General features: G+C 40.1%; 1 long non-coding RNA gene across 1 annotated transcript; it reads right to left on the bottom strand.

The window, feature by feature from the left end:
• Positions 1-373: 373 nt before the first annotated feature.
• Positions 374-21417, bottom strand: LOC308220689. The gene is made up of 4 exons (XR_013956747.1): positions 21116-21417; positions 14102-14147; positions 13376-13474; positions 374-682 (listed from the first exon to the last, which is right to left on the bottom strand). It is a non-coding gene; the product is annotated as an uncharacterized lncRNA (long non-coding RNA).
• Between the last annotated feature and the right edge of the window lie 1576 nt (positions 21418-22993).

The raw sequence follows: 22993 nt of genomic DNA on the forward strand, positions 1-22993 counted from the left end.
AAATAATATGGATGTGCCTGACCCTTTTCTCCCTGGTTTAAGTCCCTGTGAACACAGCAGAAACATCAGTCTATTAGCTCTCCATCCACTTCCAAGGTGCTGGTTCTTACCTTCAAATAAACTGATGGATGTGGTCCTAGCTGCATGAGAAATTACAGTCCAGCACCCAGCTGTGCTCCTGTGAAATAATGCATGTTACAGAGGCCAGGATGGAGGGTGTGGGACCTGAGGATGCAGCATTATCAGCTGAAGGGAACTGGAATAGGGAAACCGACGAATACAGAGAATAGCCACCTTTAGAAAAGAACTTTTGCTTTCAGAACTGTTATTTTATTTAACACTACTTCTCCCAAAACAAACAAAATAGCATCCACACCTTTGAGACACACTTGGGTTTCTTTTCTATTACTGGAAATAACAGGTGCAGAGGTTCTGCAGCTCTCCAGTGCTCAGCAGCTCATTTTAGCAGCCACAGCCTCAGATTTAGTACCTCATCTTTTGTTCTTCTGTCTTCAGAATTTCACAAATTCTCGTGCTTCCTCCAGGTGATGTATTCCCAAGCCATTTTCAGAAGGGACTGATGCTTTCACCCTGCGGCATACACCTGTAACCTGGGACTGCAGCATCAAAAAATACTCAGAAAGCTGAAGCATGGAGATGAATTTCAGATCAAGCAGAAAGTCTGTAAGAAATGGAAAATAAATTAATGTTCAGATTGTAAAAAACAAGCAAAAAAAAAAGTTTGTATTCTCTCCTTTCATCTTTAACCAGAGGCTATTTCTTCTAAATGTATTTGTTGATGGGTCACAAAAGGTACTTCAAACTTCACAACAGTTCCTAGCAAAGTTTTTATGTGAACTGGTTTTGTAGGCTGTATCCCACAATACACACAAACAGATCATGACAGTGTGTTTTAAAACTGCTGGAGGAAGAGTTTTTCTACCTTTTTCTGCAATACAGTCTGATCCCAGTTTCATAGAGAGTCATCACAAGAGCATAGATGGTGGTGCTGCTTCTGTACAACTGCTACTGAGATGCTGATTTTCAAAGCTATCACTCTGCAAATATTATCACAGGTCAAAGCACAGACAGAGATGATGTGGGAATTTTTACTTAAGGATGGCTTTTCACTTCGTGAGGACCTCTATGAAGAGACCATAAAATTTCAGTCATTAGATAAATAATAACAAAGGAGTACATCTGTTGAGCAACAGACTGCTCTCCAAATGACATCCAATGTTCCTACATACGTTGTGAAAATAGATTTAGTTAGGTTTATGAGTTCAGGATGTCCTTACGTTAGCAGATCTGGGAGCACTTGATTTCATATGAAATGACCTTTCATGCTAGATAATGAAAAAATTTGAAGGTACTGAAAGAAATTTTCTGTGGTTAATTTATAGAACAGCATCAGAGATGAGCAGAAACTGCTAACAAGTCCTTTCAACTTCCCAGTAAGTTCCACAACTGTATAAACCTAAAGGACAAGCCTTTATAACACCATGAGTCCCTGAAGTGAGAGGCTAAAATTACCATAAATCCACCAACAAGGTGGTATGCCATCAGCCAAGGTTGCTCGTAGTTTTAAGATTCACATGTTATTGTGACCATGTATAGTTTTCAGTGTAACATATTACTGAGTGATAGAGTAAAAGCCATTTTATTAATTACAGTAGTTAATTGTCATTCATTAGATTGAGTATATTTTAATAACACATCTGACTATCTCTTTTGTGAACCTTAAGTAATTTTAAATTATTAACAACTCTTATACACAAATTGCCATCATTGGGCTTTACTGCTTATATCCCACAGAGATTTATAGAAGCATTTCATGCTCTTACGCATTATTATTTCAGATTATCTACAGATTCCAAATGAAACAACTGTATTACTTCACGGTCAGTTCATTTTCAAAAGGTTACCTTTGCAGTAATAAAGGCGAGTGACATTTTGTTAATGAAGTCTTATTTTCAGACACTGGGAATATGATAGTTCACAAACCCACTGATAATAATCTCATTTTACTGCCAGGTGAATAAATACAACATTTTACCAGCTGTTAGCAAAGATACTGTGCCCACCTTCTTTTTTAGGAGCTGCTTGAATGAATTTTAACTATATTGTCATGGGAAAGTTTATGTTGGAAGGGACCTCAGGAGGTGTCTAGTCCACCCTGCTCAAAGCATGGCCAAATGCAACGTCGGATTAGTTTCTCAGGGCTTCATCTGGTCAAGTCTTGAAAATCTCCAAGGGCAGAGAAGGCCAAATCTCTCTTTGGGTAACCTGTTCCACTGGCAGTCTCAGGTTGTTTTCAGCAGACTTGTCAGTTCCCAGCCTGTATCATGGCCAGGGCTTACTCCTTCCCTAGTACATGACTTTATATTGGACCTTGTTGGATTTCCTAAGGTTCCTGTCAGACCATGAGCTCCATGTTTAATTACTGACATTCACTTAAAAAAGCATAGGTTACTATGCAATGTTCCTAAAATGTTCCTAATATATTAGGAAATGTTCCTAATTAGAAATGTTCCTAAATAGCAAAATAAGACTGTTCAGAGCATGAAGTATATGTTATACTGCTTTGCTTTTCCTATTCACTTGCCAGCCAATATCAGAATTACACTCATGCTTATAATGGCCACTGGCAAAATTGAAGCTTCAGATCTGCAGCTTAGATCACTCACCTGAACTAGCTGATCTCACTCCTCCCATTTCCTCATCTCCTCCAAATTCAGCTTTCCTCTCCTGGGAATTCATTGAGACTGCTTTCTCACCAGTGATGAACTATTTGACAGGATACTAAGCACTCCAGAAAGACAGGATCTCTGTTCTTGGTTCCAAGATAGGGTAGCAAAAGCAAGTGAAAATAGCAGTGGCAGGGGAGGGCCTGCTTTAAAGCACAACCAGTGAAACTGAATGGGGAATGAATTCGCTTAATTTCAACAGATCTCTAATAACTATGTGTGAATTTTTCAGAAGGATTAGAATTACCCGAAGACCATAATTATTCATGGCAACAGCAGAAGTCTTCCAGGTGTGAAGTCCTCCCACTGGCAAAATAACATATCTTAATTGCCTTTGACATTACCTGTTTTGCTTCAAATCAATACATGGAAACTTCACACAAGTAATTCTTGCTAACATTGCTAAGAAGGAATTTAATTTGGGTCTGTGCTGGAGGAGAGTGGGCTCCAACTTTACCAATTCTGAATAACTGAATTCCATCAAAGGAATGAAAATGAAACAAACTTTCTGAATAAGCAACCTGTGAGAAAGCCTTCATCAGTCACTGAAGATCTTGCAGAGCTGGCTATGCTAATAAGACAATTTGCATAAGACATGCATTTGTCCAAACACTGAATAACATTTGTGGGCCAAATTCTTCTGATTTAACGGTGTTTGATTTTTAACCTCCCCAGAGCCTGAAATATTCTGGTCATCTACAAGCCCTACTGGTTGCTCACGCACATTGCAGGCTGTATCAGATCACACCTCATGGCTCCATCATTCTGAACAGAGAAGCCAGAACAAAGTCAAGTATGTGACACCTTTCAAAATCCTCTCATATTAAATCAAATGCTCTTCCTCTTTATACTGAGACCACTACTGAATGTTTATCCCTGCTGTCCAGCAAACAACAATCTGGAGCAGTAAACCAAGGTCTGGTATCTTTGCTATAGTTTAGAAAAATTAAGCATTTCACCAAACCTACATCTGTGTTCTAACCGAATTAATGGTGTCATTTTTAACTTGAATGCATAAATAGTTACAATATGGTCTGCATAAATGACAGTGTTGACTAATGAAGATATAAACATTAAATTCTGGCTGTGTTTATCCAGAAAAAGAGTGCTTTCACTTTTGATGCAGTTCATAAGAAGTGGGTACATCTGTGATGTGAAAGGAAGGAGAGCTTATGCAGACGTACAGCAGCATGCACTGCAGTGACAGTACCAATGGACTGATGCCATCAGCTTAGGACCCTTATATCCCTGCCTCCTCATGCTCTACCTCTGCTAAATTAGTATCAGGTTTTACCTCCGTTTAAAGGCCGCAAGTTGTATTATTAGCATATCAATAACAGAAATCTGTTCTGTTATCAAATGCTGAATTGAAAGATTGTCCAAACTGATCCCCTAAGCTTCTGTGAATTTGAAACATATTCCTCTTATTATACGAGAGCGAAAATGAAAACACCACAAATAGGGATGTTTTTAACTGAATCACAGAATCACAGAATCCTGAGGGTTGGAAGGGACCTCAAAAGATCATCTAGTCCAACCCCCCTGCAAGAGCAGGGTAACCTAGAGTACATCACACAGGAACTTGTCCAGCCGGGCCTTGAATATCTCCAACGTAGGAGACTCCACAACGTCCCTGGCAACCTGTTCCAGTGCTCTGTCACTCTCACAGTAAAGAAGTTTTTCCTGACGTTCACATGGAACCTCTTATGCTCCAGTTTACACCCATTACCCCTTGTTCTATCACTGGACATCACTGAGAAAAAACCTAGCTCCGTAAGGAGTTAAACTAATGATTGTAGCGCTCTGTATCACCTAAAATTTCTAGTCAGTTCAGCTAAGTCCTTTATAAAAACTATTTTAGCATTTGATAACATGAACTGAAGTATTCATATTGCAAATTGGAAAAATACCAGAAGAAAAGGTTGGAGGTGGCAATGGGGGAGTGGGAACATGTTTAGCAAAGAGTCTCATGAGAATGCTGTGATGAAAGATCATTCCTATTCTAAATATAAACCTTCAATACATTAGCCATCCTGGTTTTAACATCATATAAAATATCTCCAGTCTGAAACAGAACCAGCAAAACAAGGTGATTCTCTGTGACATACCCATCTCTTCTGAAGAAAACAGGAAAGGTCTGAAATCCTGTTTGGAGGTACCAATGCATTTTATACCACAAATATCCTAAACTGTTCTGTCTTCTTTTTCTTTCTGGTATCTTGAAACACCTAAATAAACTTGCCTAAACCACAAATGTTTTGTACCTACATTAATCAGTAAGGATATAGGCTGCTTTCTTTTCTTACACTAATTGTCACTTTTATTTCTAGGACAAAAGAGGCTGAGCAGGAACGGATGCCAGCTCTAGTCATCCATGCTCTCCAAATGGAGCTATCTTGTGTTATTTCTTAAAGCCTTTACTTGTCACTCAGAACTCTGAAGCAGTTCACAGGAAGATCAATGAAATGCAAGTCTCAGAGATTACTAGAGAAATGGAAGAGCTAAATGTGATCTTAACTACTCATTACCTGGGAAGAGAACAATGACTCATGTCAACTTCAGCAAGTTAAACAGCCTTTAAGAAACTATTATGACTCACAAGTACTGCGTGCACACACATAAAATCTGTTTCTCAGCTCAAGGCTTTAGTTCTATAGAGAAACTAAGCTCTCTTCTCCTTGAACTTGTACCAGCCTTATATTAATGTAATTGCCTTGACATCAGCCAGCTAATTGATTTAGAGGGGTAGCTGCTATATATGAGTTACTTGCTGACTGGGTTACATGAACTATTCACCTATAAACTGATGTGAAATAGCACATAATAGGAATGAACTTTTTTTCTTTTCCTTTTTTCCCTAACAGATATTGAAAGAATTTGCTTTAGATTGCAAGTAAAGCAAGTCTCAAAATCAAACTGACTCCTGGCAGGTTTTCTTTGTGGACATGGTTATCTAAAAGAAAAGTATTTCTTCAGCAAGTATTTAAGTGAGGGGCTATTCTGGATTCTGAAGCATTCATTTTAGTGGCAGTAATTCCACAACAATTAACATAAGCAAAACTATTCAGTTAGGCAAAGCTAATCAAACTGGCAGATTAAGGCTTGAAATGGAAGCAAAGAAGACATTTTACTGCTAGTACTGGCATTTCCAATTCATGTTCATGATCTATCAGTTCCTGTTGTTACTAACACGTATATATGTATGCTACCTTCTGAGAGATACTTTGAACATCCAGACAACTGAAAATGGGAAAGTGTTTTTGCTGATTTGAACTGTGGAAGAGTTTTCCACTGTGATGATCTGAATGTGACCAGACAAAACACATGCTTTCAGTGGAGATCTTACTGCAGGAAAAGGTAACACACTGGACAACCTTCTGAGTATTCTTCATATATTTTTTCTGGCCCAGATGGAGAAGCTACTTTGTGATGATTAGGGTATAAATTTCCAAGCACTGCCACTGAGCTGCCCTATTTCACGCTAAGACCACTTTTATGAACACTTTTTTGTGTTCTCCTACCAGGAGAACACAATCTTGCTTTGAAAGTACAGTAAGCTATTTTATCTTTAACACTGAAGTGTCTCCAGCAAGAATAGTGTGAATTAGTGAACTGGAAATGCACACCCAATGTGGATTCCTATTAACTCCCTTCTGTTAAAATGCCCCTAAAGAGGAGAGGTGGCTTGGAGGTGACCAGCAGGGTAATAGATGCCCAGCAAGAAAAAAAGTATATCACAAAAGTAACAAAAGTCGCTAGGAAAATTAATTAAGATGATCTATGTCCACAGATGGCATTGAGTTCATTTTCACTTTGAAGAGGAGGGACTAGTGCCTCCCAAGGAAGAAGGTAGAATTACTGTAAATGAGCTTTAGCAGCTGAGTGAACAGTTTGACCAACCTACCAACTAACTACTTATCTGAGCAACTAAAGAGAGCTGAGAGTGGCATGGTGTGCCCACACTGCACTGAGCCTGACAGAGCAGCCGAGAGAAGTTGTCCTCTGATGGTTGTTCACCAGACTGAAATAAGCAAATCCAACCCTTATCAGGAAAGTGTCTGTCTTGCAAAACTCAGAAGTGTACCCAGCACAACGACATTCCCCTGCTAATCATCTCAGTGCAAGCAAAAAGGAACAAAGACATAATTACTCTTCTGCTCCAACAAATGGTATCTCCACGCTCATATCCAGAAACTGCACTGGGGAGCGTCTATACTTTTACCCATTCCAAAATTATCCTCCATTGGTTATTTCATCCTGCAGGGCTGCCACGTCTGAATTAAACCTAAACACATTACATTGTTTCCAATTTTTTGATTTTATCAATACTCTTTATTAACACGTGTAAGACTTTCTTAGAATTCAATAAAAATATGCTCATCAAACACTGTTTCTCTGAGGCATTGTACTGTGTTTTCTAAGATGTAATTTAACAGTGTTCTGCAAAAGGCATAGGCAGCTGCGAGTTTCTTTAAGTGGAGTATATTTACCTACATGTTTAGCAACATATTCTTGCTTTCATTTCTTAGAAACCAGAGGGAAAGTTTTAAAATTAATTAAATTGATTTGCTGATTCATGAGAAGCAAAAATAAAATTGTTGTCTCTGTTAGCTACAGAAGTGCATGAAAGCTCCCTGACATAGAATCATAGAATAGTTAGGGTTGGAAAGGACCTTAAGATCATCCAGTTCCAACCCCCCTGCCATGGGCAGGGACACCTCACACTAGACCATGTCACCCAAGGCTCTGTCCAACCCGGCCTTGAACACTGCCAGGGATGGAACATTCACAACTTCCCTATGCAACCCATTCCATTGCCTCACAGTAAAGAACTTCTTCCTTGTATCCAATCTAAACTTCCCCTGTTTAAGTTTTAACCTGTTACTCCTTGTCCTACCACTACAGTCCCTATTGAAGAGTCCCTCCCCAGCACCCCTACAGGCCCCCTTCAGATACTGGAAGGCTGCTATGAGGTCTCCACGCAGCCTTCTCTTCTCCAGGCTGAACAGCCTCAACTTTCTCAGCCTATCTTCATACGGGAGGTGCTCCAGTCCCCTGATCATCCTCATGGCCCTCCTCTGGACTTGTTCCAACAGTTCCATGTCCTTTTTACGTTGAGGACACCAGAACTGCACACAATACTCCAAGTGAGGTCTCACATCTTCCAGTTTTTCCACTACACAACCAGGGTTTTCCTTAAGGAGACCACTTTCAGCTTAGAAACTTGGGTCATAGAAACATTAACTGGGCTGCAAGGCAAAGATACATTCAGCCTGTTTGAATTCAGAGGCAACGTGTGAAAGCAAACTGGAGGGAGTCTCCAGATAAACTAAGAGCAATTGTCTGACTGCATTTCAGTCAAAAGCAGCACCAACCATGAGTTGTATAAACCCATTTTATGCAGTCTCTTTTGTTAACATCAGATGTAAATTCCAAACCCTACAATTCTGGGCCTCAAATCTGAGGTGTCTGAATTTACTGTTATATTATATTGTGAAAGTAGATCACCACATGTCATCATATTCACCCTTCTGTCTATACAACTTCTTAAATGAGGTTCTGCTTCAATATGCAAGTTTTATGGTATCTATATGCATTCTGAAAAAGTGCTTTTTCACAATAATAACTAATATTTTACTATCATTGACAATAATAAAAATGTTTATTAAATACTATAGAACATTATGAGACAGTCTGAGATATGCATGAAATTTCCTTAATGAAAGCCCATTTACCTAAGGAGACAGGCACATTTCCAGTGTGGTTTATAGTTTAAAAGTTGCTATAATCTCAGACTGAGAAATCCTGAAAGACAGAGGAGGTTCCAGAAGACTGCGAAAGACAAAAACCATCTGTAGAAAAGGACATAGCCTGGGAATGATGTACATTGTGGCATGATTTTTTTATACCATTATTTTTTTTTTTTGTTAATTTAAATTAAACAAGTACCCAGAAAAGAGCAAGGGAAAAATAGCAAGGACCAGTGATGAATCAGGGTAAAACTGTATGAAATGAAACAAAATTCTTTCCATAGCAAAGTAGCAGGTCTTGGGAAAAGGAATGAGCAACTAAAGCCATATATACTAACTCTGTGATTTTGACATTGTTTTAGTGCTGTCTGATTGTTCCCACTCTTAATACTGTGTATTTAATTATTCCTACCTGAATGCAGTACTTCTTGTTTTCGTTGTTGAGTTGCGTAACTTTTCACACTGATTTCTTAACTTGTCATGATGATTCTCAATTTGCATCCTACCCTTTCAGAGGATAGGATGCAAATATCATCACCTTTCATGAACTGAAAGGATTCTCTGCAGTGATAACTGAATGGTATTTAATAATCCTCTCTACTGCGTTATCCAAAATATTAATGGAAGTTTTGACTAGTGCTAGACCTGAGATAGAATGCTACTCAATCCCATGTGCAAAATCCTTCCATTTTGACAGTGAATCGTGAATAGCAAAACCAGCTGCATTTTCACAACACGATGCAGCAGTCCTCAGAAAACTAGCTGCATATTTTATCACAAACCGAACATGAGTCAATAGTATCAATCTAGAATGAAAACAGAAAACATTGTACTGGGATACATAAGCCAAAATGTAGCACTGAAGATGTGAAGTAATGACATTTTTGGACATTACACTTGTGAAAACTGTGTGACTGCTTAGAGATAATTCAGGAGACGTTAGAGATGTAAAACACAACCTCTGAGATAAACCACAAAGACTTGAGTTCATTTCACCTAAAGAAAACTCTGAAGACACACATGCAGTCAAACATGTAAAGGGGTAGTGAATGTGGAGACAGAATATAATATTCTGTGCCCACTACAGACAGAATAAAATGTAATGGTCTTAAATTACAAAAAGTGATTTAAATTAGAAATTAGAAATACTCTTCTATTGGTAAAGACATGACAATATGTTGCTAAATTTGCGTGTTCCCAACACTACATTAATAGTCAAGTAAAAATGTCAACCAAACAACGCTTTCTTAACCTACCTTAGAAAATGTCATGTACACCGCATCTAAGGTCTAAGACTGGATCGTTAGCTAGATTTTGGTTATAACTTACAAACCAGAGACTCACTACCTTACCAAACACACTCTAAATCATAGAATAATAGAAAGGTTTAATTTGGAAGGGGCCTTATCATCTAGTTCCAAGCCCCTGCCATTTTGTGTTTCAATTTTATTTTGCAGAGGATTTTTTTATTAAAAAGGAAATTGTAAGGAAGCTGAGTTCCATATTCTGCAAAAAACAGAGGCAGAGTTAAGCTAGATCACTTTTTCTGGGCTTGAAAACATTTTGCATAGCCATTGAGAGTTCTTTAGCAGTCCAACACTGATTTCAGCATGAAATCTTTTCATAATGCCAGTCATAGAATCACAGACTGTTTTGGGCTGGAAGGGACCTTAAAGCTCATACAGTTCCAAGCCCCTGCCATGAGCAGGGACACCTTCCACTACAGCAGGTTCCTCCAAGCCCTGCCCAACCTGGCCTTGAACACTGCCAGGGATGGGGCAGCCACAGCTTCTCTGGGCACCCTGTGCCAGTGTCCCACCACCCTCACAGAGAAGAACTTCTGCCTATTCTCTAATACCAGCACACTTTGGAACTGAAAGGCAAAACCTTCAGTTAATCCAACTCTACCAATATAAACACATTCTTGAATTTAGTATTGGATGGAGCACCTTCCTGGACATGAGTTCTGGAGCCTACAGCACCGAGTAGGGAAGGGAGTGGGATGACAACTGGCAGGAGAAAGGTTTGCTACTGGCCTCGATTTCTACGTTTGTGGAAATCTGACCGCCACTTTCACCACTTTAGCACCTGAGAAGCAAAGAGGTACCTTAGAAAACTGTAGGTATGCAGAGCGTGGCCCTGGGTGCTGTCGTTTAACCGAATTATGCAGATTTGGTGCCCCCTGCTGTCTTCCCTTCTGCTGCCAGAGTGACCGGTGAAAAATAGCAGCAAGGGCTAAATGCAAAGCACGCCCAAAGGGCAAATTAAAGATGCTGCCCAAAAAGGCACATTTAAACTAGAGTGTGAGTCCACAGGAAACATCCAGGACCTGAGAAAAGCAGAGCTGTACACTGGTACAGCAATGATCACAAATAGGGGAAAAGCATCAAGTGCACCATTACCAACAGGAACTGCAGGGAGACCTGAGCTTCAGCCTTGGCACACCTCCATTGCTTGGAAGCAGGACTCAGTCTTTTGTGGGGATAAAACCACATGAAATCTCTTTCCTCACTCAACACTAGGTCTGCTGCATTCCATCTCCAAATAAAGAGTTTAAACAGACTCTAAATACTTTTGTATTATGATAAGATCTAGAGGTCTCAAAACATCTTAGTGCAATGGGTGGTACACCCAGGCACATACTGGGTGCATCTACATAAGCTTTTATATCAACTAAACTGGAAGATGTGCTCCAGGAGTGTACCAAATACACCACGGTGCTGCATGGGACAAGCCTAGAGCTAACGCAGAGTAAAACCCCTCCAATGCACACAGCACAGCTGTTGGGACAGCAACACAACCTGTTTCTCTCTACAGAGCAAATCTTCTTGGGCCATACTGCATGCTAAAGTAGATGTACCCACTTAAAAGGAGACTCACCTGTGGAATCTCACTGCTGCTGAGGGAAGTTGTCTATCCTCTTCTTCCTTCCAGTTCCCAGTCTATCCATTTCGTTAGCACCAGCAACTGTCTAGTGGCACAGAGGGCTTAAATTCCAGACTTAATTAAAAACTAGTCTCCCTTTTTTTCTCCCAAGGCTGGTTTTTGGTTGGATCAGTTTATTGTATGGTCATGTGAGTGGCTGGTCTGATGCAAAAAGTGGGAGGAAAGTCCTTTTGGCAGAAGTAGAGTCTTAGATTGGCTCAGGCTAAAGATGAAACTTCTGGCCTAAATCAAATAAGGGTGTGAGGTGCCAGCAGGTACAATGGCTTGTCCAAAACAATAGAGTATATTTCTAGCGCAGGTGCATTGAAATCCTGCTATAATCAATGGTTGAGATTTTACATCCCTAACTTTTTTAATTTCTCCATTGGTTTCTTGCCTCTTCCTTGAACTTCCGGAATACTACACAATTAAAGGGATGATGAAATAAAGCTACAGTGCCCCATCTGAGCCCTTGCAGAGCAGCAGGCAGTACTTTTCAGGGAAGAATAAGTGATTTTCTACTGTAAATCAACAGTGGGCTAACAACTGATAATTTTGTCTGTTGATTCTCAAAGACATTTCTTTAAAAGGGGCCTTTGTTCAGTAGTCGGTCAGTCAGTTACTTCCTCCCTTGGCTATTTGTGCTTGAAGATGAAAATACAGACATGTAAAAACTCCACAGAAGGAACAGTCCTTGCCACCACAGGGGTATTTAGTGACTGAGACCGGCGCCCGTATTCCTGAAAACACTGGTGCTAAAGCGGCACCTCAAACACGTGCACCAGAGGATGCTTCATCCTTTCATATTCTCCTGGTGTTCTTAGGACTGACACTGGAACTATGAGTCACTGACTTTGTGGAAAGGCTTTCCGGTGAACAAAATGAAATTTCTGTTATTTTTAGGGTCTGAGAAGGCTTTTCAGCTTCCAAGAGAAAAGACTTTATCCAGCTTCTCTGACACTTGCACATGCAAGTCCTAAACAGCCATTTTCACCGCTTGAACTCCTGTGACTTAGAGAGATGGCATGATCTGTATTACGTCTGCTGTAGTAGCACTTAAACAAACATCCTTTCAAAAATCTTGCTCACTCCCACCATCCAGAAATGCTATTTTGTATTTCATAAGTTTTATTTTGATACCTCAGCACTCAAAACACCAGAAGGCAGGAGTCTGGCCTAGTAATTATTAAACATTTCACCCTGATACAAAATCAACTTGCTTACTACACCCTTTATAGTTGTTATTTTTCTCAGTGTACTGGCTGTAGGGGCCGAGTCTAAAAATTCACTTCTATCTCCTCTGTTGTGTAAGTCAGCAGTCAGCCCTCTTTTCACCTCTTTTCAGGGTGAAACACATCCACGCACAGCCATGTCAGGGGTTGTGCAAGAAGAAGATTATGAGGGTGGATCCACTTATTTTGATCTCCCGACAGAGCACTGTGGCTCACCCTGCTGCCAGGCTCTGAGGCTGCTCTGAAGTTAATATATTAATGTGTGTATCTCACAGCCACCACTTACAAAGAGCGAAGCCTCAATGCTCTTGAGTGTGAGGAGCTAATTTCTAACTATTGACATGAACTTGAGCACTGGAAGAGCTGGTTTGGCACAGAAGGGTGGTGTGAAGAGGGATGAGCGTGGTGGTTTAAGTCAGAAGGTCTTATTATCGCTAGGCCTCAGGGCACCAGCTTATCAGTAGGGGTGTAGCTTTATTGGGAAAACTGTATTTTATGATATTTATGTCTGCATCTGAAACATTTGGTTTCAGTGAGGTATCAGAGACACCTCCTAAGCCTCTGGCATGCTGCATCATAGCAATTAATAACAATTACCAGGAGATGCCCTTCCAGTGTATGCCAGGACCCACTGTGCAGGAAGGGATAAAATAACATCAATACTCATGCTGTACCAAGCACGCTCTTCCCAATACATAAACTAAGGTAAATATTAACATACATGTCAGACTTCTTTCTTCTCTCAGCATACTCTTTTTCTTATAATTCCAGTGTTGGAACAGGTTTCTTCCAGCTAGCACATACCTCTGTCTTCTTTTATCTAAAAATGCAGATTTGCAGATTGTGAGTTGTAGCTTTCTCCTCATACAGTGGGAAAATACTTTTAGAATGAAGAATACAGAACTGGGCAGCAAAAAACCCCAAACTCAGTTCACAATGTAAACAAAAGATCTTGCACTTACTGCACTTGTTAGACATCCTGTCTAGAACAGGATGGCAAATTGCCTGAGGCTTTGTTTATGCTGGCTAGCAAAAAATGGTGTAAACAAAGTTAAGGAGAAACTGGTTTCTAACATGATTTATCCAGTCTCTGGGGAATAAAATCAAGCTTTTTAAGGCTAAAAAGCAACAGCAACAGCATAAAATATTGCACTAGTGGGAGGACTGAAATGAGCGACACGTAAAATCAAGAAAAACAAGAGCAGGCATCTATGACCCCAAACCAGAATTCAAGTCATTCAAATACAGAATAAACAGTGGAAGGACACCAAGTACAAGCAAATTTCTGTGGCAAATATCCGTATTTAAGGGTTAGTTTCAAAAGCAAAAGATCTATTTACAGTCTCCTTCCAGAAACTAAACTACGATTGTACCAGGTGTACATATTTTACTGTATCAGTAAGCACCAGTATATATTCTTATGTTAGTACAACATAATGTCACATACTTTTGTTTTTCTTATCAGAAGCTGGAAGACAAAACCACTTTTCACCCTGCAATTAAGAACACCAGGTGACAATCTGTTAGTCTACACAGTAAACAATGCATTTTATGAAGCATTATTTCAATTTCTTTGGGTGCACTCTTCTATCTGTTTCCATCTATTGTTACCTATGGCATTTTTCACTGTGTGTCCTTGTAAAGATCAGGGCAGTGCAGTGTGAAACCAGGACTACTAAATGTTACAGGAATGCAAGTAGTGATATATAAAACCTCTATTTTTCATGATAAACCAATTTAGTTCCAACATATGCAGTTGTTTTAAGGTATTTGTATCTTGAATTCAGCATTTAAGGATTTTCATAGAATCACAGAATGGCTTGGAAGGGACCTTACAGATCCTCTAGTTCCAACCCTCTGCCACAGGCAGAGACACCTTCCACTAGAGCAGGTTGCTCCGAGCCCCACGCAACCTGGCCTTGAACACTGCCAGGGATGGGGCTGCCACAGCTTCTCTGGGCACCCTGTACCAGCACCTCAGCACCCTCACAGGGAAGAACTGCCTAAGGTCTCATCTCAATCTCCCCTCTGTCAGGTTAAAGCCATTCCCCCTTGTCCTGTCCCTACAGGCCCTTGTCCAAAGCCCCTCTCCAGATTTCTTGTCTTTAGGCACTGGGAGCTGCTCTAAGGTCTCCCTGGAGCCTTTTCCAGGCTGAACAAGCCCAGCTCGCTCTATCTCCAGAGCAGAGGTGCTTCTACAACCTTTTTTTCACATACCCTTTTGGTTATGACAATTAAATATTTCATGTAATCCTATTAAATATGAAACACTGATGGTCATAAAAATAAAAATTAAAAATAAGTCAAAAAGTTAATAGTTATGTTCTTGGAAAGTAATGCTGTAAAAGGCTTTCAGCTTGTGTGTTTGCATCTGTCTGTCTGCCTTGGTTCTCTCCTCACCCTTATAGAAGAGGACTTGCCAGAACGTCTCATTGCTCCCTTTCTGGTCGCTGTTTTCCTGAATGGAAACTGGGTAGGGCACAGATGACTAAATGGTGGGAATTCAGATGTCATCCCAATTCTGGATGTAGACAGGGCGCACACATTCTGGGAGCCTGAAGAGCACTTCTGAGGCATACAGTATAGACACAGCTAAATGCAGCCAAGAAGAGGACCTTGGGCAATAACTGACTTTGCAGCTCTGTCTAATCTGCAGGTTTATAAGTGGATGTCTTTTGACATTGCTCCTATTGCTGTGTAGGAAAAAAGCTTCTGCAGTTCCATGAGGCATTCCCAAACAATAGATATAACTATATATAATGGACATGTGCCGCTTAGTTCACCACAATTAGATATTATGAATTTTGATGGTATTCCTTTATTTAAAACATGCCACCAGGAGTAAATATTTTATGGTCAGCAATCTATAAACAATGGAATTTAATTTCCCATTTACCAGGTATATGGAACTAAATCTGTATCCAGTGCTTTGTAATAAAACACAGCTCATAAAGTAATATGATGCTTTGGAGTATAAATATGACACATTATGCACAGCATATAATTTAATCATTCTTGACTATGGCATAAATGGTTGGAGGTGAAGGCCACCTAGGCTAATACTAATTACACCTTTGCACCTTTATGAACATATTGACTGAAGTACTTATCAGCCGTGCACACAAGCAATTTGCTCTAAGCCACACAATGAGTCAGTGGCAAACAAAAGAGGGGAAACAAGGTCCCTTTATCTCCCAGACTTCTGAGCCAGCTTCTGGCCAGCAAAAATTAAAAGCCATTTCATACTTCACTGCAATAAAGCAAATTCTTGTCATTCATCCAGTGTGTTTTATTGGAGTTATAACCTCAGCCTCACAAGACATTAAAAAGCTTTGTACAAGTAAATACAAATATATAGGTATGTTTGTTAAATAGGGTAAAACATAAACTGAATGGATGAAACTCTCACAACTCCTAAAATAGCTTATTTTTATTATCTGTACAAATTACCGTGGAAAAGCGTACTACCCTTAAAAGCACACATTTATTGTGTAAACCTCAGTATTTTATGTAGCCTTAGGTCCACGGCATTCTACACTACGTTTTCATGGTTCTTTAAATGACCACTGGGTGTCACAATTACCAACAGTAAGCTATACACTTAGAGGACTTTTTCAGGTTCATTTCATGGCATCAATAGCCACCTCCATTCCAAGATGAGGAAATGGTTTCCTCGATAAAAATGAAAATCAGAGTTAACACAGTGTTCTTTTAGAAACTACAACAAAAATGGAGATCTGTTTTTCAAGTTTAGTCTACAGGTAAAATTCCGTTGCACTGCACATTTGTGAAGTATTTTCACTGCTGGAGTGGAATGAGGCAATTCCAGACTTCATGGACTTGAGGAATAGTTTCAATAGGTTCCCTCTTTCAAGAATTATGCAACAGCAAAATCAGTTATTTCCTCTCCATTTTTTAAGAAGCCCATTCAATCAAAGAGAGTCTAAACATTTTGGCAGTATATGTAACACTGTAGCTTTCTGTTTCAGGTCCCAGCTCTCAGAATCACACAACTAGCAGAACAACATGAGTTGCCATGTGTTTTAATTGCAAAGTAAGTTTGTGGTCTTCATCACAGAAAAGAAAATGTGACCCCAGTATAATCAGTGCCTATTCAAGTTTGCAGATCCACATTTATACCTTACATCTGGAGTACTGGAAAGCTGCTCTACTGATCCAAAGCACAGGCTGCAACAAGTAAATTATCTGCAATTATATATGGTACTACTATATATTCTATATAATTTAAACCATGTAACCATAAAGTTTCAGTTTAGACTTCACACCCTCTGCATGAATACCGTTAGGAAGGGCTGGCATAGCTGTGGACATACGGGAAAGGACACAGTGGACAGTCAAAGTGTGCCATGCCAAGCAGGCTGGTGCTCCTAAGTGCTTGGGGCCACCACAGTATCTGCAGGATGCTTGGGAAGCCTCTGTAGTACATGTGCTACAGGACACTGGTCTGGAGCAGGTGCAGAAATCAGTCAGGGACTCGTGTTAGGAAGCATTCTGGACAACAGAGTTTTTGGGATCTTTGCCAGGTCCTGTAGCATGTGAAGAAGAAAGGAGGAAAGCATTTCCTGGCATATACTGGAGTTTGGCATTTGAAGGCTGACTGGAGGAGTGTGGGCATAGTTCTAACTGTCCCCACCAGGTGGGCAACTTGTAGCTGCTGCCACATTTCAAGTTTTCCCATCCCCTTTTTCTCACCTATCTCTGACTTTGGAAATAGAGAGAACTAAAAATGGAAGCAGAGAACTAACTTAATCCCTGAAAATGAGGCTCGACAAAAGCACCCATGGTTCCTGGCCACAGATCAGGTGACGGGTGAGAGATACAGGCTGAGACATGGGCAGCTGAGACAGAAATGCCAGTCAGGCACTGTCGTAAGAGATGTGTAACACATGGCAAGCACCAGCCTCTCTTATGCACTATGTTTAGGGCCCCATATCGCCTTAAGCAAATCACCCTGCCCTGCCCAGCATTTTCCAGCTCTGCCATTTCAGGCACTTGCTGCCTGATTGGCTAAAATTACTGTCTCAGCCAGAAATGTATCTCTTTTCTGCCTTATTTTTACCTTTAACCTATTTTCATCCAACTCCAGATGTGCCAAAAAGGCACACTCAAAAGAACGTAAGCATTATCTAATACATAAAAGATGGATGCAGAGAGGAAGAGAATTAAGCTGTTCTTCATGCCCAGCATGGCACGATAAGAAGTAATGGGTGTAAACTGCAGGTGGAAGGTTTAGATTAGGCATTAGAAATGGTTTTTTAACAGTAGGCACAGTTAAGGACTTGAATAGATTGCATGAGGAGGCTGTGAAGGATTTCAAAAACAGGTTAGACAAATATGTATCAGGACTCATACTGGTATATGTGTTTGCAGACTGAAGCAAGGAATGGATTGCTTGAAGTCCCTTTCAGTCCTGTTTTCCTATGATTTTGATTCAGGGATGTCTAATGGCCTATCTTCTAATTAGGGATTGCTCTCACAATCTTAAAACACTGCCGTCAAAAGAATAGGGAGGATTATTTATTTTTGTAATTAACATTATTCCAATTCCCTCTCTCCTTACTCAAAAAGCCCTCTCACTCTTCAACACATTCAACTGCAAAGCTGAATACAGCCAGTAAAATAGTGAAGGCATTATACTGACAGCACTGATAACACTGTGGTAATAATACAGCAAGTGATCTGAAATCTATATTTCTTTTGACCAAGTTCTCGTCCCTTATACCCTTCCCTCCTCCTCCCCACCCCAACACAATACCTAATTTTCTAAATTACTAGAGCTATTATGCACACTTTCATTAACATAGCAGGTGCAGTTACTTAGACCATTAATGTCCTAGCAGTAGTGTAAGTTGGGAGTGACCCCACTGCAAATTAACAGTTCAGACACAAGAGGTGAATGGTGCTTTAAAATACAGCTGGAAATCTTCCACTGTACCCAAACAGGACTTGATCCAGGGTCCTTGTCTGAAAGCTGCTCCCTTAACACAAGTCACTTGAGTTGGAGGAGAAAAGCGTTACAGATTAATTCTGGTTTGTAGAGAAAAGGGGTTCTTTTCTTCCAGCTGAAGTTAAAAGCTGCCAGCAAGCATCAGCAACCTATTTGGAAATTCTGAACTGACTCCTGATGTGATTTGACCATGGGCTTTTTCTCCCCTTGCTATTGTATTATTTCTATGAAGTCAGTTACCAAAAGCTTCTCTGATTCAAATTTATTCTTTCTACTCTTTCCCTTCACACTATTGGGCCACTATTTGTCTTCTCTTTCCCCTTCCCACCGCTTCTCCATAATAACTTCCTTTTCAATAGTTCGAAAGACTCAGGCCAACATCAAGGAAAAACCTACAGTGGAATCCCCTCTATTCATACTGTTCTGTTTATGCTACCTTCCAATTTTGTCTCCTTTTTCTAAACTGTAAGCTTACTGGGGCATAGCCAGACATTCATTTTATGCCTGTACTAAATACCTACAAAAATAGGGTTCACTTTGCCTGGGCCTATAGCGATTACTGGTTCATGGATGTTTAAAATATTGCGTAAGTAATGCAACGTAATGTAATGTCGAACTGTGGCTACTACCAACATACTTTCCTAGAGAAGCAGAGAAAATAACCTCCAGGAATTCTTCCTGAGATATTACAAAAAATTACTCAAAACAGGAGATGCAAAAAAGACAGAATGATGTGTCATATTGAGAATGCTGCTGTGCTGCTCACAACCCCACATGTCAAACCACACCGACAATTACTGAACACAGCACCGGCCACAGAGCAGGGTCCCACAGGGTCTGGTATTTGCATCACCTGTGCTAAATATTCTGAATAATTTTGGTTTAGCTACCTGACATATTACTCATATAAACCTGTAGTTAAATGTAGGATATGACTGCACAGCTGAGCACAGCACTCCCACCAACTAACTCCAAAACAAGATGCTACAAAGGTGTGTCATCAGGGCACCCCACCCCAGCTAATGAGCATGGCAAGCAGCTGAGCAGGCCGGCTAAGGCGGGAGACCTGCTGCTTCCATAATGCCAGTCCAAAGCCCAGTGTCCCTGTGGGTGCTGGAAGAAGGAGTAGGCTAAGTGTTAGACCCATCTCACTTCAAAGACTTTAAGAAATAGCCTTTTGATGTCTGTGTAGAACATACTGATGTAAAGATAAGATCTACTTCTCTTTTAACTTAGAGACCTCTTTAAGTGAGATTCTGGTCCAGCTAGACACAACAATCCTTCTTGTTCGCAGTGGCCTAAATTGCTCTTCTTCAGCAGAGCTACAAGGATGGCAACATGATCAGAAGTTACAACAAATTTGGTCTTATGTTGTTGTTGATTAATGATGTCATTCCATAAATGCTAATTTGTTTCAAAGGACCCTGGTGTGACCTCACACCAATAAGCATTACAAAAAAACAGCCAGGGGAATCACATATGTGCAGCCAGTCTTAAACTAATGTAAATCTCATTTAAGGAAACAAGTAACAGGCCAAATGTATTATCTACATGTACTTACTAAAATAGAAATCTATACTAAATATTATTTGGGATAATCACCACACGTCATACCCAGTGAACCTCATTCTGATATGTGACTTACTCTTCATCACATAAAACTTCTGCATTGTAAAGAAAGCAGGATTAGCCAAACAATTCCATGAAATCATTAGCTTCCCGCCACAAACACAAATCAGACACGCGTAAGAATAAAAAGCCAGTTTAGCAAGATACCACAGTGCCAGGTCAGGTTATAATAATTTCTAATTAACACTCTTCCAAGTTTCAGTGTTACTTATTTGCATGCCAGGGTCACTCAGAACAATACAAAGGTACTGAGTATTTCTGCCTATGAAAACCTCTAAAACTAACATGAAAGAAGAATTTGCAGTCTGATCTGTACAAACAGAAATGGCAAACAAAAATGACAACTGAACTTGACAACCCGTGATGAATACATCTTCAGAAATGAGAAGACTGACATGCGTCCACTGGCAAAGCATAAATCAGCACAAGTTGAATACCTGAATGTGTGTATTTTTAAAGCAACCAAACTAATGGAGCAGCAACGACTACCCTTTTCTATCTAACGAACTGCATATATGAGATTCTAGCTAGGCCCAAGAGTCACAAGACCTATACCCTGAAAACTTCCCTTTCCTCCTTCCAGCTGGAACTATTTCCCACCGTGCCTCCCAGCTCTGAGTGTTTGCAGCAGGACACACTAGTCTCTCAAATGTGGCATTCTGAAGAAGTGTCATTAAACAGGAGTTGCTTACAAAGAAGGTATTAGTATTTATAGAAAACTAGGAATTAATTCAAAAAATTCTACAGATGTATCATCTTGTGCTGATGGATAAAAATAGTAATGACAACATACAGGGTGTCCTTCCCATTAGCAAACTGGTAATGAGTAATGCAGCCAAATGAATGTCAGTAAAACCTACTTACCATGCCATGCTTCAGAAACCTTTTTGGCAGTCTTCCTTAAGAGAGAAGCCACAAAAGCATAAAGGTTTAATCTGCATGTATTTGAAATTCCTGTATTATTTGTGAGGCAAAGATTCAAATAAAGTGTATTAGTTGCCACAAACAACTGTCAGTGTCCACCGATATCCCACAGATCGTACCCTCTTCAAAAAACCCCAGCATTTTAGAAAATAGGAGAACACTACGTTTTCTACTTGAAAAATCAGGTTGGTTTAGTACCAAAGACCCAAATATATCAGTCAAAGACAAAAAATATTCAAGTATAAGGCACTAGGAGCCTTTAGAAAAGGATCTGAATAAACTCTTCTGCAAATTGAAATGTTTAAACGTCATGGAATCACATGGGTTTAATATCTTACTTCTTACTGTTAGCTCAGAAGGAACCTCTTTCTTGCATGAGTGTCCTCCTGAAAGTCTGAGTGCAATGCTGTTGGGCCATGACTCTGTTTCCCCCTCCTGCATCTCAGGGCAGCGTAATTCTGGAACAACACTATTTTCAAGTATGCAGCAGAAGCACTTTTGTGCTGGGTTATTGGTGGTGTCCTGTGCTCTTTATTACAGCAGCTATTTGAAACTTAATGAGGTCTTAAGTACGAGAGTAAGTGCCAAAGCTGATGTACTGGAAAACAGTTACAAAATAGATGAAGTGGTGAAGACTTTTTACTAGGTAAATGTATGGAGTCACATGAAGGACTCTTTTCTCTAATTTTGTCTTTCTATTTCTGATGTAAATACTATGCACCAACAAGGAGGGAGAAGCTTGTACAGAAGGCTGTATTTTAAGGTATATGCAAAGATACAGTTGCCACAAAACCTAGTGATATCCCTTAAAATAGAGGGCACTTAAACAGTAATGCAATGACATTCTTGTGACACTAACCTTTACTCTCTTGTCCAAAATAAGCAAGGAGGATCTGGCAGTTCACTTGCTTTTAAACATGAGCTCAGGAAAACCACACATTCCTGATTAAAAAGGAAAAAAAGCCAACTAAGTAATACCAGGGCTCCAAGGAGCTATTCACAAGCTTAATGTTAAGATATAATCTGCTGATGATTATGTAATAATTTCCCCTCTCTGCCCATTCCAGAGTGGATATGAGATACTACAGTCTACATGCCCGGTCTTGAAAGTCTAGTTCCAGGTGTAAGTGCTCACTGCAATATAACCCTCTAGAGAAAACAGAAAAAGCAGAGAGAAAGGACTAGTGTACATGTCCTCTGGGGAGAGGCAGGTCCTGATTCAATGGATAGGCAATAGAAAGTAGTGTGTTACCCCACTCAGGGTTAGGCTCTAGGAGCTATGTGAGAGTTGGCAGACACAATCAACAAGCCTGAAATAACAATTGTCTTGAGAGCCAGCAAGAAGTAAAAGGCAGGGGAGCGGCCCTCCAGTAGGAAAAGTAAAATAACTGCAACAATAGAAGGATAAATCTAATCTCACACAGAAACACCGATAACCCATCTGAGACCTGGACATGAAACCAACACACAAATATTAAGGAACACAGGCTACAGGAGACGCTCTTAAACAACGGGCTTGGAAACCCCCATGGGACAAAATCAGTGCAAGGCTTTTCTGTGGAATATCTGCCAGCTCCTGGCGCACACAATGGCCAGAAGGGGATTTAGTGAACATTTATGCATATCAAGATGTGGAGAGAAAAAAACCCCAAACCAATAGTCCAAGTGTGCTGTAATTCTGCCTGTTGTAAGTGTGGGAACATTTCCTTGAAGCACTGACACGGTGGCCTATCATCTTTCCAAATCCTGGCTATACAGAACTTCCTAACATATCTGAAAATGAGTGATATACCACAGTATACACAGCCAGATTTTGCA

The sequence above is a fragment of the Psittacula echo genome, assembly GCF_963264785.1.
Source record: "Psittacula echo genome assembly, chromosome: 4".
In the NCBI taxonomy this organism is placed as follows: Eukaryota; Metazoa; Chordata; class Aves; order Psittaciformes; family Psittacidae; genus Psittacula; species Psittacula echo.